Raw genomic sequence first — 14,033 nt, 5'->3', positions numbered from 1 at the left:
TTACGTCTTCACAGGAAAGATTTACTGTTACATATTTCCATAAAAATATTGCTTGTTTTTCATGACTACTGTCATTTTTGGATTACTGTTTGTAAGCAAAACAGCAAACCTCCATATCTGGGTATGGAACCTGAATAACTGCAACTGATGAAATGTAAATCAAATAGCAATAGCAATAGAATTGTTATAGTTTGAGGACTTAAATTAACTTGTGCAGTATACTGTGTGGCCGGCTGCAAAGGAAAGTGTTTCATCAATCGTGCAGTTGTCTCTTACTTTTGAAGTGATTTAAAAAAAAAAGAGTGAAACTGACCTTGTATTTGGATTTTTGGGTTGTAGTGGCTTTGCTCGTTGAAAAAGTATGTGGAAGTCATTGAAGAAGAATTATATTGCTGATGATATAGCTGCGGAAGATAAAAAGGGTCAAGTTCTTCACGGAAGACAAGTTAGCATAAGTGTCTGTGTATGCATTTGTGCGTGTGCCGTGCAATGACGTGGATGAGTGCTTCAGGCGGTGAAACATGTTCATTAATTTACTCCGAGCCTGTAAACTTATTTCCACAGAGGGAGGGAGGGAGAAAGAGGAAGAGGGGGTCAGAGTGAAAGACAGCAACACTCCTCCCACTCGGTTACACACTCCGCTTGCATTTTCCAAGGCATGACTCCTTGTTTGATCCCTCACTTCACTGCTTCCTGCCCATCTCCATCCTCTCCCCCTGAGGGACGGTTTCTGGTGACTGGCGGCATGAAAACTGCGAGGGTAAACAAAAACCCAGACCACACTGTTGCTTTAATGTCACAACTGAATGGCAGGAGGATGTGACGGGAATGAGCGCAGGTAAAACACACTTTAACACTCAGGCCATGTCTGAGGCTGACAGTAGCCCTCCAGCAAAACAAGGTTTGCATTAGTGTTGGCCTGCAGCTACAGGTACCAGGAGGACTGAGTGTCTGGAGGTCCGGGGCTCAAGGCTACGGCACAGAGAATTCACTCGTGCTCACACCATGCCAAGTCACGACTGCTCTGCTTTTTTGGTGCCAATTAATATAAGATTCCCGGTAAAATTAGCACGACGCTCCAAGCAATGAAGAATTTACAGGCATATTTTTGGGTGACTACAGGTGCGCATTCTGTCACTCAAACACTTATTTCTACCATCCATTGTCTTCTCAACTGCAAAGATCAAAATATTCCCATCTTTTATGAGGTCACCACCTTCCCATTCCAGTAATCCCTTTTTACTACCGCGCTGCAGTCAGATACAATACTGCTCCCCTCCACCCCTAGACACTGGTGCACGCCTTTGTCTGCCAATATTCTCCAAGACTTTAAGCTATTATGTAAAGGGAAAGGTAGAGTGTAAGAAGACCTACAAACAAGTTATTTTATTCATTTTTTGCTCAGTTGATAGCAGTTAAAATGCGGATACTGTACAACAGTTTGGATTCCTTTAGGTCTTCATTCAAATGTGTTTTCAACAGGCATTGAATATTTTAAATATAAAGAATATACCAGACTATATTTTCTTGAAATTTTAAAGACTTGCTGTGTAATTCTGAAACTGATTTTAAATTAAATATTTCCTTTTAAAAAAATAGGCAAATGTACTGCCACTGTTCAGGAGTCATTGTGGTCTCTCACCAACTTGTACTCCAGTCAAAAATGCTGTGAATGAGAAGAACTAAAGACTCAGCTGGTTTTCAGCTGACTGGTCTTTCGTCGGCTGTGATGTTCAGATTTATGCACTAGTACAGTAGCGTTGTCCTTACGATGCAGACAGCCGCACAAGCCCAGATTTGTAGGTGTTGAAGCTGCTCACAGTGAACCTAAGGAATGGAGAACACGCACCGCTGAATATGCTGATATTCTGCTGATTATCTGTACATAAACTAAAAACGCCCATATAGAAGTAGACTCAAAGCTCGCCGCACCCGCCTTACAATGTTCCAGGATTACAACTGAATCCTGGATCAGTAACACATACATACGACAAACTTAGCATCTTCTGAGAGGTCAGATAACACCGCCTGCTAGCAGATGGTAGAAAAGATGGAACACTGAAATGTTAAAGGAAAGTGTGATGCACAATTAATTGGAATATAAATATTTGTTGGATTTTAATTGTACAAGAAAAGCTGTCCACTAGCATGGTTAATTTTACAGAAAAAGCTCCTTTGGCTTGAGAGTCTTGTGGTATAATATAGTCGAGGTTTGATTATGAACATAGAGATGGATTTCTTTTAAAATACAGCGGGGCAGTTTCTTCCTCACGGTGGTCTCGCTACTCCACCGTTAATGGTTAACTGGGACAATTTTTCTTTTTTGTCTTTTATTAAATATTTTAAGTCTGTTTTAATAAAAATATGGCAACTACTGAATACATGTGAGTGCTTGACGGATAAACCTGATTATGTGTCCACTGAGGGAAACCATGATACATTTTTTTCCACACACTCATAAGTAGAGCTGGGTATCATCACTGACCTCCCGATACGATTCCGATACACTAGGTCCCAAGACGATACGATTTCCGATTCGATATTCTAATTACAATAATGGAATAACGTGATCCTTCCATCGCTATGTCCGGCCAGAGAAGCCTCACCCTGACTGGTGGAAAGAAGCGGCCTGCTCACTCCTCAGGTTAAGGAGGAGACTTGAGCTCAGTGTAGGGCCTCCCGGGCTTGGTAGAGGGAGCAATTCCCAGGACTGACTTAGCAAGGAGCACTGGGTGATAAAACGGGGGGAAAAAAAAATCGGGATTACATTTTTTTTTTTTTTTAAATCGATATTTGGATTTATGTATCGATAATCGTTCCTACACATGTATATCGATATATCGATATTTTTAACCCACCCCTACTCATAAGAACCTTGATGACATCAAACATCACTTGAATTTCACCACTTGCTGCCTTAATGCTCTGCCAACAGACTTTAAAAAACAAAATACATTTTAAAGTGTATTGAGGCCATTGTATGGCCTCAGATCTTGTACTTTCAGGTATTGTTCCTCAGTGCTTAAAAATAGCTCTCATTAAGCCGCTTCTGAAAAAGAATAATGCAGACAGGTCACCGATGAACACCTATAGGTCTGTATCAGAAAATTAGAATATTGTGATAAAGTTCTTTATTTTCTGTAATGCAATTTAAAAAAAAAAAAAAAAAAAAAACAGTCATACATTCTGGATTCATTACAAATCAACTGAAATATTGCAAGCCTTTTATTATTTTAATATTGCTGATTATGGTTTACAGTTTAAGATTCCCAGAATATTCACATTTTTTGAGATAGGATATTTGAGTTTTCTTAAGCTGTAAGCCATGATCAGCAATATTAAAATAATAAAAGGCTTGCAATATTTCAGTTGATTTGTAATAAATCCAGAATGTATTACATTTTTGCATTACAGAAAATAAAGGACTTTTATCACAATATTCAAATTTCCTGAGACAGTCCTGTAGGTCTGTATCAAACCTCCTGTTTTGATGTCTTCCAGTCAGGTAAATGGCCATGCAACAGCACTGAGACGGCTCTAGTAAAGGTCCTAAATTAGATTCGCTCCAATACGGGTAGTGGGAACCGTTGAGCCTTGGTCTTACTGGATCTCAGCGCTGCATTCAACACGGTTGACCAAAACATTTTGATAGACCAGATGAAGAACTGTTTGGGACTTTGTGGCTCAGCACTTACCTGGTTGGAGTCCTATCTAAAAGATGGGGAATATTTTGTGTCTTTAAGTAACTACAAATCAGAGCTGGAAAAAATAACATGGAGTTCCCCAAAGTTCAATTCTGGGGCTTCTGTTGTTTGATATCTATTCTGTATGCTCCCACTAGCTCAGATTATGAAAGATTATAGAATGTGTTACCATATCTATGCAGATGACACACAAACGTGTATATAACCATCTCACCAGGAAACTGTAATCCAATTCAAACATTGATCAAATGCATTATCTGGGAGTGGCTCTGGACTCGGACCTGAATTTTAACAGTCACATTAAGACAGTAGAGAAATCAGTCTATTATCACCTACAGAACATATCATCAATTAGGGCAAAAAGAAAAGTATTACCAAGTAATCTACAGCAGTTGTTTGTTTTTTCAAATCCAGAAGATATAGAACATAGAAGGAAATATCATTTCAAACATCAGCATGCAAGGACCACTCTTAAGCAGATGTGTACATCGGTTGTGGGAGTAAAACTGTGGAACTCTCTACAGAATAACTTGAAGGAATGCACAAATTTACTTAGGTTCAAAAAAATGTATAAAGATCAAATATTTAAGTTATATGATCATGAATAGACTGGGACTTAAGCAGTATTATTAATATATGTGGTTGGTTTGATTTAAGTGTATATTTTTGTAAATATTGGTTACATTGACTGTTCTTTTTGTTTTGGTATTGAATAAGGGGCAGGTAAAATAAGACTTGTCTTCATCCTGCTCCTTTTCGGTCATGGGTGTGTAGATTGACCACCATGCACGAAATAAATAAATAAATAAATAAAAATTAAAGGACTGATGTCTCAGCAAGAAAAACTTGTCCACGCTTTTATCTCTCCAGCTGTTGGTTTATAAATCTCTGAATAGTCTCAGGCCAAAACACTTCTCTAATCTCCTGGTCCATTATGAACCGAGAACCCTCAGCTCGTCAGGGTCACGCCTACTTTCTGTACCCAGAGTTATAACCAAAAACGGGGAGGTAGCCTTCAGCTTTCATGCTCCTCAGCTGTGAAACAAACTCCCAGGATACATCAGGACTGCTGGAACTCTCATTTGCTTTAAGTCAAGGTTGAAAACCTTTTGTATTTACTGCTGCATTTCAGTAATTACTGCAATGTACTACAACCCTTTTAATCTTGCAGCTCATTTGTTTTATTTTATTTAACGTGTGTCTGTCCTTTCTTTAATTCTGCTTTTAAACTCCTACTTTTTAATAATTTTTTTTTATGTATATCACTTTGAATTGTCTTATACGTGATATGGCCTTTACAAATAAATTTGCCTTACCTTGATTTTTGGAAAACAGAATATTGCTCTCTGGTAGTTGTTGACTTGAATTCAGAATTAGTAAAACTTGCTATTTCAGACGTTACTTTATCAGTCACTTGTGTATCGCTCAGGCAGAAAGTCTCCTGAATTTGCACGTTACGACTAACTTGTACATCAGTGATGAAATCCAAAGGAAGTCCCGATATCAAGTGAGAGAACAACTTTGAGGGAAAAAAAGATATATTGTGAAGATGTTGAGCTGTTGCAGGCAAACTTTCTGCACACTTTCTGCAACATTCCAAACTTTACGCCCCTCCGATGTGAAAACTGAATATGTAAAAGAGGAAAGACTGACTGACTGGTCTCTAGCCAACATGTGTGGGAAAAAGTGGTCACTTACTGCATTAAGACGGCCTATTCACTAGGAAGACGCTTTTAATTAGGCCATGTGCTTTTAATGAACCAACCAGCAGAATGTCTGTGTCCATTTGTCACCCTGCTTTGCTCAGGCCGAGCCGGGAGAAAATACCCTCTTTTGTCACCTCAGAGCTCCAGAGATCACTGAATCCCCCTTTTTTTACATCTTAATTCACTGAAATGTATTTTTTGTCTCTTTTTCATCTCTTTTAGATTAGCATCATAATACCTCCACAGAGTGTAGAGAAAATGGGGGAGACCCATTGCAGATTCAATGTATGCAAGACCATGGTTATTATCATACTGAATGTGCCATCAGTTAAACTAACAGCCTGAAATCCGACGTTTATCTCCAGTATCGTAGAATAACTGTCAATTGCACAGGGAGTACAATGGCAAATTACAGGTTATGTCTTGTTCCTTGGAGCCTGGATCTTTCCCTGGTGTAATTATGCTATGCTAATTCTGCCCCCCCCTCCCCTCCTCGTCTATGCAGTTGCCACGACAGGAAGAAGGTTTTCCAACTGTTTGGAAAAGAAGTGAAATCCTAGCGAGTAAACGCGTTCATTTACACACTGGCATTGCCCCTGAAACTTGAGCACATCCTCAGCTTCTCCCCTCGTCGGAGGGATGCGGGGGAGGAAGGGCTCAGCTGGAGCTTGTTGCCGTGTTTCCAGAGACGGGGTCAGATGCTGGTCAGGCCACCTTCAACTCCTCAGCTGGATTTATTGTGTTGCATATGGACAGGGTCAGACTTCACGCCTCCCCCAACGCAAAAACGCTGTAAGTGTCGGACACGGAGCACACGGGCAGCAAGACAAATCCCTGTCACGCTCTCCGGTATGAACCCTGCAGGGGTTAGAGGTCTCGTTAAAGGCTGTGGCATGACCCAGAATACTGATTGATTTTTAAAGGGAGGGGGTGAAGCATCTTCCCCTCCCCTAATGTGGAATTAAGTGAATTTGGTACAGAGGGGAAGCACTCAACTCTCAACTACTTTGACATGTCTGCTGTAGTGGGATCCTCCGCACGCGTTTTTCTTTTCCCCCTGAAACGAGACACTAGACCACATGTTTCCTCTTAACAGACAGCTGAGTGGAGAAAGGGCATGAGTGTGGTCTGTTTGTCATTTAGTGGAAGACTGAAGACGCCACACTCCCTAGTTTCCCTGCAAGATTTATTAGTTGTTCACATGCATGACCATGCTGCCTATTGACAATTTTATTCCTCATTCAATTAGTGCAGTTTAAAGTGCTTGAAAGGTGACACGCAGGGTAAATGGGAATCCCATTATCTGCTTCATAGTAATGTTTCCTATCAGTGTTAACGTTTAGCAATACGATCAGGTGAACAATATCGAGATTAGCCAGGAAATATGATTATAAAGAAACTTTAAACTAAGAGAGAAGCCTGTTAATATGAGGGATTTTTGTAACCATGTTTTTAGACTACCTGTTGTAATGTTAACCTTTTACAGAAGAATGTTTGTTTTTTGTTTATACATTTATACTCAGTGTGGATTGCTTTTGTCTTTCAAGTCTTTATTCTGATTTTACAGTTATTTTTTTAACCATAGCCATCAGAAATGTGGCCAAACCAAGATAATTGGAGGTTTGGTGTGTAATTCCCTTTAAAATACAACTATGCAGAAAAAAAAATCATATCAATACAGGATCCAGATGCAGTGCTGCTTTTCTGTGAGTCATGGGCATTAAAAAAACTGTCCTGCTTTCATTTAACGTGTTGATTTACATTTGACAGGGTATAGTTTCCCAGGTTGTAAAGAACTGGAAAAAATGTTGGAAAAACCTTTTCTGTAGAAAGTTGACATTAGGAATTTTGGAAATATTATAGTTTGGACTTAACATACATACATGGTATGATGATAAAATGATTTATAGTTCATACTGGGTAGATGTATAGCTTAGATGAAGAGAGGATCATTCTTCAGTCAGCCAACTATAAACTATGTTTTTGTAAAATAACAGAAAAATAGTTAGTTAGGGCCATGCTAACCTTTTTGTAAATGACTTGATGTTAACTAGCTTCCAATAAAATCTAATTTAGTTGTTATCTATGTTTTTTTTTTAAAGATTTTACTTTCCAATATTGTATATAGAGTGTAATATTAAAACTTTGACTGGATATGTTTGGGGGGCTAAAATACTGTCCTCTAGACGTTTTCTATGCAGGAATATGAAAATCATCTGTGCATTTGAGTAACAAATCGGATAGAAATTCAGTTGAATTAGCCTGAGCTCCCTCTACCCAAAGTGAAATCTCCATTAATACACTAACCTGCAAATAAGAACATTTGCATTAGTTTTCTTCTTAATTCTAAAGTTTCTTGGAAAATGTCCAACCTTGAAAAGTTCCTAAATTTTGCAAAAGTACTTAATACATTTTTATATAGATCTTTTTTTTTTTTGTTCTGCAGAGGATTGTATTCCATCTACTGTAGGACAGTCTTTACTTATTATTTTACTTACTTGAACTGCAGGTACATCATACCACTTTCGGGCTCACGGTAATGTCATTTTCATGCATTGCCATAAGCCAGTTGGAATTATGAATTAGAAGTCTGCCCTTGTTTCTCCAGTAACATAATGCCATCCAAATGCCTCCCGCCCCTCTCTCTCCGTCTCTGTGTGAGTGTGTAGATTACTCTAGCTCTCTATTTGCAAAACCAAACGCCACCAAGCTGCTGCTTTTAGTTTACTCAAACAGTCATTAAAAGTTCTGCCTGACACAGAGCTCATCATTCCTTCCCTGCGTTCCTCAGACCACATGTTGTTTGTTTGTGCTTTGTTAATGGAAGCTGGCGAAGCTGCGTGGTTTTCTTTCACTTGTCCTGAATTGACTACAATCAATAGAAGAATAATTTCACAAGTGAGATTTGAAAAGTCGATGGATCCATAATCCATCTGGGAGATTGTGAAAGATAAAAGTTTGAGGTGGTCCAAGCAGCCAAATAAGCCGTGGAGCATCCGGTCCGGCGCTGCAGAGGCCAAACACTGATGTGATTACCCCTTCAGTTGTGGGTCCAGGCTGTGGTTTTGTTATTGTTCATTGTCCATAGTAAGATACTGTTTACACATTTCGTCAGCGCTTGTTTCTGAGCCCAGGCCACACTGCATTTTTTGCTACACAGAGCTTCCCTCTATTTTCTGAGCATACTTAGAATAAATTACACCGAGATTACACTGTCTTTATTTCACTTTTTTAAAACCCCTTTTTTTCCCTTTCTACTTTGACTCCAGAATGGCTGCGTGTTGTTTGGCTCGTTACCTCTGAGTTCTCAAAGGGTGTATCCATCAGATTCTCGACATCTTGTGTACAACTGTTGGCTTTATTGCACTAGATGGCCTGACCTCCTTCAATAGTCACACTTAGGTGTGTTATTAAGAACAAACACAATCCTTTAAATGCCTCTGTATGCATTTAAGGGCAATTTGCAGTCGTGGGACTTGAGCTGCTTCAGAAGTACTCTAGGCTGGAACCTTTGTGCTAGAAGAGGAATCTGTTTTCCACGAGCCTTATCTTCTCTTCGGTGTCTTTCAGTCTTTCTCTTCCCCCAGCCTGTTTTTGTAAGTTGCTATTAATGCTGAGGACAGACGTGTGTCCGTCAAGGTTTCATTCTCTACCACTGAAACAAGTTAATGACCACACACCAAAGATTATCACACCACCTGGGACACGCCGTTACTGGTACACAAAACACAACTGTACTTTCCATCTGGGTTTTTTTTTTTAGGCCTAGTGTCAAAATAAAGAGAACCTGAGAGCGGAGGAGAATAATAAACTGGCAAGCTGGCTGTATCTTAACCTTAAGTGAACCATCATCAGCATGTGGCTGCCAGCTGGAGTTCACTAATTCAGAGGAGGTTGCCTCTGCAAGTCTTGCTGGGCCTCGTTACATGAAACGTGTTGGGTCAAAACCTGCCTCATCATCATTTGTCAGAACTGGTTTTTGCAGGTTATTTCATCTCAACAACATCTCAAGAGAACCTGATGCATATGGGCAGCTATTTTTGATGTATTTTAATGACTCTAACTCTTATACCTGTAATTGAATAACTCATGGCATGAGTGCTGCTGATTTCTTTTGTGCTTTTAATTCAGCAAATTCCTCCGACATACAAAAGAAGACAAGATTATCTCTCCTCACGAGTTATACCGGACCATGTGAACATGTGGCACCTGTAAATGCGTATCACTAATCCAATCCAAAAGTTTTTTTTATTTTGTTTTTCTCTCAGTTATTAGTGTTTTTTGAAGTTTGCCTTGTAAATTGCACCAGTTTGATTGTCCACAGCTGCAGGCTGTCTCCACCTTTTTTAAAACTACAGCTGAGTGTGTCACACAGCAGGGATGCTCATCATAAGATCCAATTAGCACCGACCGACCCGTAGGTGCAGGGTTGACTTGTATATACATCAAAAATGGTCTTGAATTGAATTATGTAATTTAAAAATCTAAAAGTGAGAAAGAAGTTTTATCTTATCTTTTATATTAGCGTTTTGGACCAGAGTCAAAAATTTCCCTTTCCTCTTATTGGAAGATCTTTCAACTTTGGAAGTTTAAAAAAATAACGAATACTACTTACTTTTATTTCTTTCTCCTTCTAAAGTAACTAATTAAAAAAAAAATGAATACTGTTGAATTAGAGATTTCATACGTCTTTTACTAAATCAAAATCCTCCTGATTTCACAGTTTCAGTGTTGCAGACAATTCTTTGCTCCTGTTCAGCAGCGCGTTGGTTCAAAACAGAAAATTGCCTGTAAACACCTTTTTTAAAGGTCTATCGTTCAGCTGTTTGTTAAACACACACAAAGGTTTTATCTTTAAGTTTTTCTGTTCTGTTGTTGGTGACGACCCTTTTTTATGTATTTATTTATTTTCTCCTGAGTACATTTTGTGAGCTGAGATGCCATCTACACATTTTGCAAGTTTGAGCTCTGGAATTTGTAACAAAAAAACCCCAGAATAAACAAAGAACATTTGCTCACTTTTTCTGCAAAAGCAACGTTCTGCAAAATAATTTTTCCATGTAAATTTACATTTGCACGACATTTCTTGGCATTCTTGTGATAAAAGAGAAAGGTGTATATACAGCTTTATGATCTCGTTGTTCGTGTTTTCGACTGCGTTCTTTGATGGAAAACACATGATTCTGACTGTTTTGTTTTTTTTTCGCATAGGTGGCATTTTTGTAAGTTCTTCTGCCAGAACTACACATGGATTACACATGTGTGACTTCTTTCTTTCTCTCTTTTTTCCAGCCAGTCCTGCAGCTGCAGCCTCCTCCAGCCCGGTGCACTTACCTGCATGGTGGATTGCCGTAGTCAGCAGACAGTTTGTTTGAAAACTGTGAGGTAAGGAATACTATTTCTGTCTAAAATGGATGGTGTATAATTAAAAGCTGAAGATTAGATTAAAGTGAATATGCTGCAACAGAGAGAGGTCCGCCCTCCAGAGAGAGCCACAGAAACCACTTAATTAATGGATGCTCAGTGGAAATGCAGGAACTGCTGCTTTTCAGAATAAGTCTGAGATTATTACGGGAATTTGCTCTTTACAGGAGGGCACGCTAAATGCTTGATTTTCTCAGTTGGCTTAGAGACCGGATGCTCGCGTATAGATTGTGAGGGGGAAAAAGGTTAAGTGAGGGGAAAATGCTGTGCTCACTATTTGGTATCTGATGTTTTTATTTTTAGAGGCCAAGAACTCATTTTAATACTTTTGGAGTGTGACATGGTTGAAAACATTCTTGCCAGTAGTCTCTTTAAATCTCTGATTCAGTGAAGTGTCACTGTTTTCAGGTGGTTTGAGCTTTTGTCGTTGGGCTGCAAGGTTGTGAGTGGCCATTGCGTTGCAGAGAGACAGATCAGAAATAGAAAGTCTCTGAAAAGCTTCTTTGTTTGGTTGAGGATTTTCCGAGTGAGTTCAAGTGTGGACAGTAGAGGACAGGGCCAGGGAGCGGCGTTGACGGGGGACCTCCTGGGAAGCCTGGAGACAGATGGTTGGACAGATGCATGCCGGCTGTGACCTTGAAGGAATCCAAAGGTAAAAGAAGAGTGTTTCGAAACAAGTGGCACTCAACAATTCAGCAAGAACATCAGCTCAGTGGTTCATGCTCTTCTGAGCCATTTTGATGCGATGCATGTTGCATGAGCATGGATGCTCCCGTATCTCGAATATAATTAATAACGCATCCAGTTTCATTAGTGCAAAACCTCAGTTCTGTTGGGATTAGTTTTGCTTCACACTGGAGAGGTTTTAGTGAGGGTTTTTAAACAAGACAGAAAAGAGTTTTCAAAAGAGATGAATTAGAAAAAAACGTGGTGGGAACCTGCAAAACTGGAGGTTTTATTTCCTGCCATGTGACGTTTTTTACTTGTCCCTTTCTAAAACACATATGAAGAAAAAGCTAGATTTTACTACAGGATCAGTTAACTGTGCTTAATTTTTGCGTCATTGCTCTGTTTGGCTTTTCATAGCTGCCAACTATCAGATGCCAGTAAACCCTCTAAATGTTTGAATGTCTCAACAAAGATTTAGATTGGCCCATTTTCTTAGATGGACTAACAGCAGTTTAAGTCTGAAACCACCAGTGTTTAAGAAAGGAACTCCATTTGTCTTCTACCCGAGCATTTTGATGTTTTTCCATGATTTCCTGGATGATTGAGAGTCTACGACATAGCTGGATTGAAATTGCATCACCAGATGTGTGTTCTTTACAAAGGTTGTAAATAACAGCTGTAAAAGGTCAGTTTAGAGGCTCGGTTGCTGCATAAAATGTCAGAAAACATTTTAACAAAGTGGCCACACAGTAATAATTTACAACAGGCCGCCAGTCCAAACACAGTAAGAACACGATCACAAGACTAGAACAAAAGCATTTCTGTCCTTCTGAGATGTAATTTAGTTTTAAGAGCCTGTCTCTCCACTCATCTACTTACTGGTTGTGGGAAAGTGTTGTTGGATCATCAGCCTCAGTGTGTGATATTCCTACCAAACCTGACATGCACTGCACTCAAGAGATCCAGTTTGTCCTGCTTATGAAATGCTCGGGGGAAAGGCACTGCCACTTCATAATTTGTCCTGAAATGTTTTATCTGCGCTCACCTCTGTGGAAGTGCTTTTCTGTTTGTTTCCTTTGCAAACCGGCCTGTGTTTACTGCTCTTGATCGTTTTTCCTCAGTCGTAAGTCGCTTGGGATAAAAGTGTCATGTAATTTAGTTCACGCTAATAAACTGTTGTATGATCATTTCTAAATATACCAATAGAATGAAAAATATAACCGAATTGCATCACCTTTATGGTGACATACCAAAAATGACTCAGAGATCTGCAGTGCGTAGTGTCTGAAAGGGCTTGTGAGGTAGCACCTCTGCTGCTTCTTGAATAGTGTCTTCCTGATCCTACCAAACTATATCAGAGAAGTTATTTTTCAGTTTCCTCCCCCGTGTTCCTCCCCACGGGTCCGTATATGGAATTAACGGAAAATCCTGCTCTGTTGATCGTCAACTCTTTGAACTGGCTGTGGTTCAACTCGGCTGATATGGAAACGGCGCTGAGGACTTGAGTGAATTGGTGTTGAGTGTGTCGGCTCTAGACGGGTGCAGAATCAGGATACGGCCTACAACCACCCTGTACATCAACAATGTGCTAGTGAGGGACACTTGAGACGTGCAGCCTTCTTAACAAGACTTGCACGGCCGCCTGCTGTTGCACTGCTACAATGGAGATGAGGTCACTTGTTTTCCCAGACTCGTTTCTTTTTATAGCACGTGTGACGTAATGGTTTTAATGTAAAGATGCTAAACACAGCAGTGGACTGTCGCTTTCAAGTCTGGAACTGTGCAGGTTGAACTCAAGTGAGTAGTTCTCAAATAGATAAATCAATACATTTTTTATTACAGTGGCACAAAAAGGTTGCAAAATGCCACTTTTGCAGCTCGGAGTCCTGCTGATGGAATGCTTCAAAACCTGCATAACCCCGGATTCCTCTAACGGAGCGCCATGGCCACTGTCTATTATAAGACACAAAGCATTTCACGTGACCGCACTTCAAAAAATGAAAACATGGTAAGCTGATCCTTGTTTTTGAGGGATTTCTTTTTCTGAGTAATGAAAGTTTCCAGCATTCCTGCCAGAACGGTAGTGGTCTCATGTCGGTGCTAGAATAGACACACACTCCTGATGCAACTCAGGCTGCAGACAGTGAGGCAAGCGCCACCCTCATCCTGATATCGTACCTGCCCCTGGGGCTTTAGGAGGAGCGAAGGGAGAGCCATGATCAGAGCTGGGAACTGGATAGTGGGCTGCATGTGTCTGTGTGTCTGTACGGAGAGGCGAGGGTTACTGTGTGAAATAAGTGGAGATGGAGGAGGCTAGAGGTGTCAGGCGTATAATTGGGGTGAGGAGATCTCAGGGGTGGATAGAGGGAAGCTTTATTAAGACCGCTCAAGTCTGATGTGCCTGTACGGTCGCCGAGCTCTTCCTCGCACACCCACGCCTGTCCTCCATTTCCACGAGGGACTCTGTAACAACAAAGGGATGAAGGCCAAAGACCTCAAGCTCCTTTCAGTCGTAGATAAGACAAAAGAC

At 40.1% G+C, this 14,033-nt stretch overlaps 1 long non-coding RNA gene across 1 annotated transcript in view; it reads left to right on the top strand.

Moving 5' to 3' along the window:
- The window catches only part of LOC133440134 (uncharacterized), a 72,498-nt gene that overhangs the window by 11,858 nt on the left and 46,607 nt on the right, over window positions 1-14,033 (top strand). Inside the window, exon 2 of the long non-coding RNA XR_009782287.1 lies at window positions 10,703-10,795. This is a non-coding gene — a long non-coding RNA (uncharacterized LOC133440134). The remainder of the gene's footprint in view (window positions 1-10,702; window positions 10,796-14,033) is intronic.

This window comes from Cololabis saira, chromosome 3 (genome assembly GCF_033807715.1).
Source record: "Cololabis saira isolate AMF1-May2022 chromosome 3, fColSai1.1, whole genome shotgun sequence".
Classification (NCBI taxonomy): domain Eukaryota; kingdom Metazoa; phylum Chordata; class Actinopteri; order Beloniformes; family Belonidae; genus Cololabis; species Cololabis saira.
This window is presented reverse-complemented; position numbering and strand designations above follow the sequence as displayed.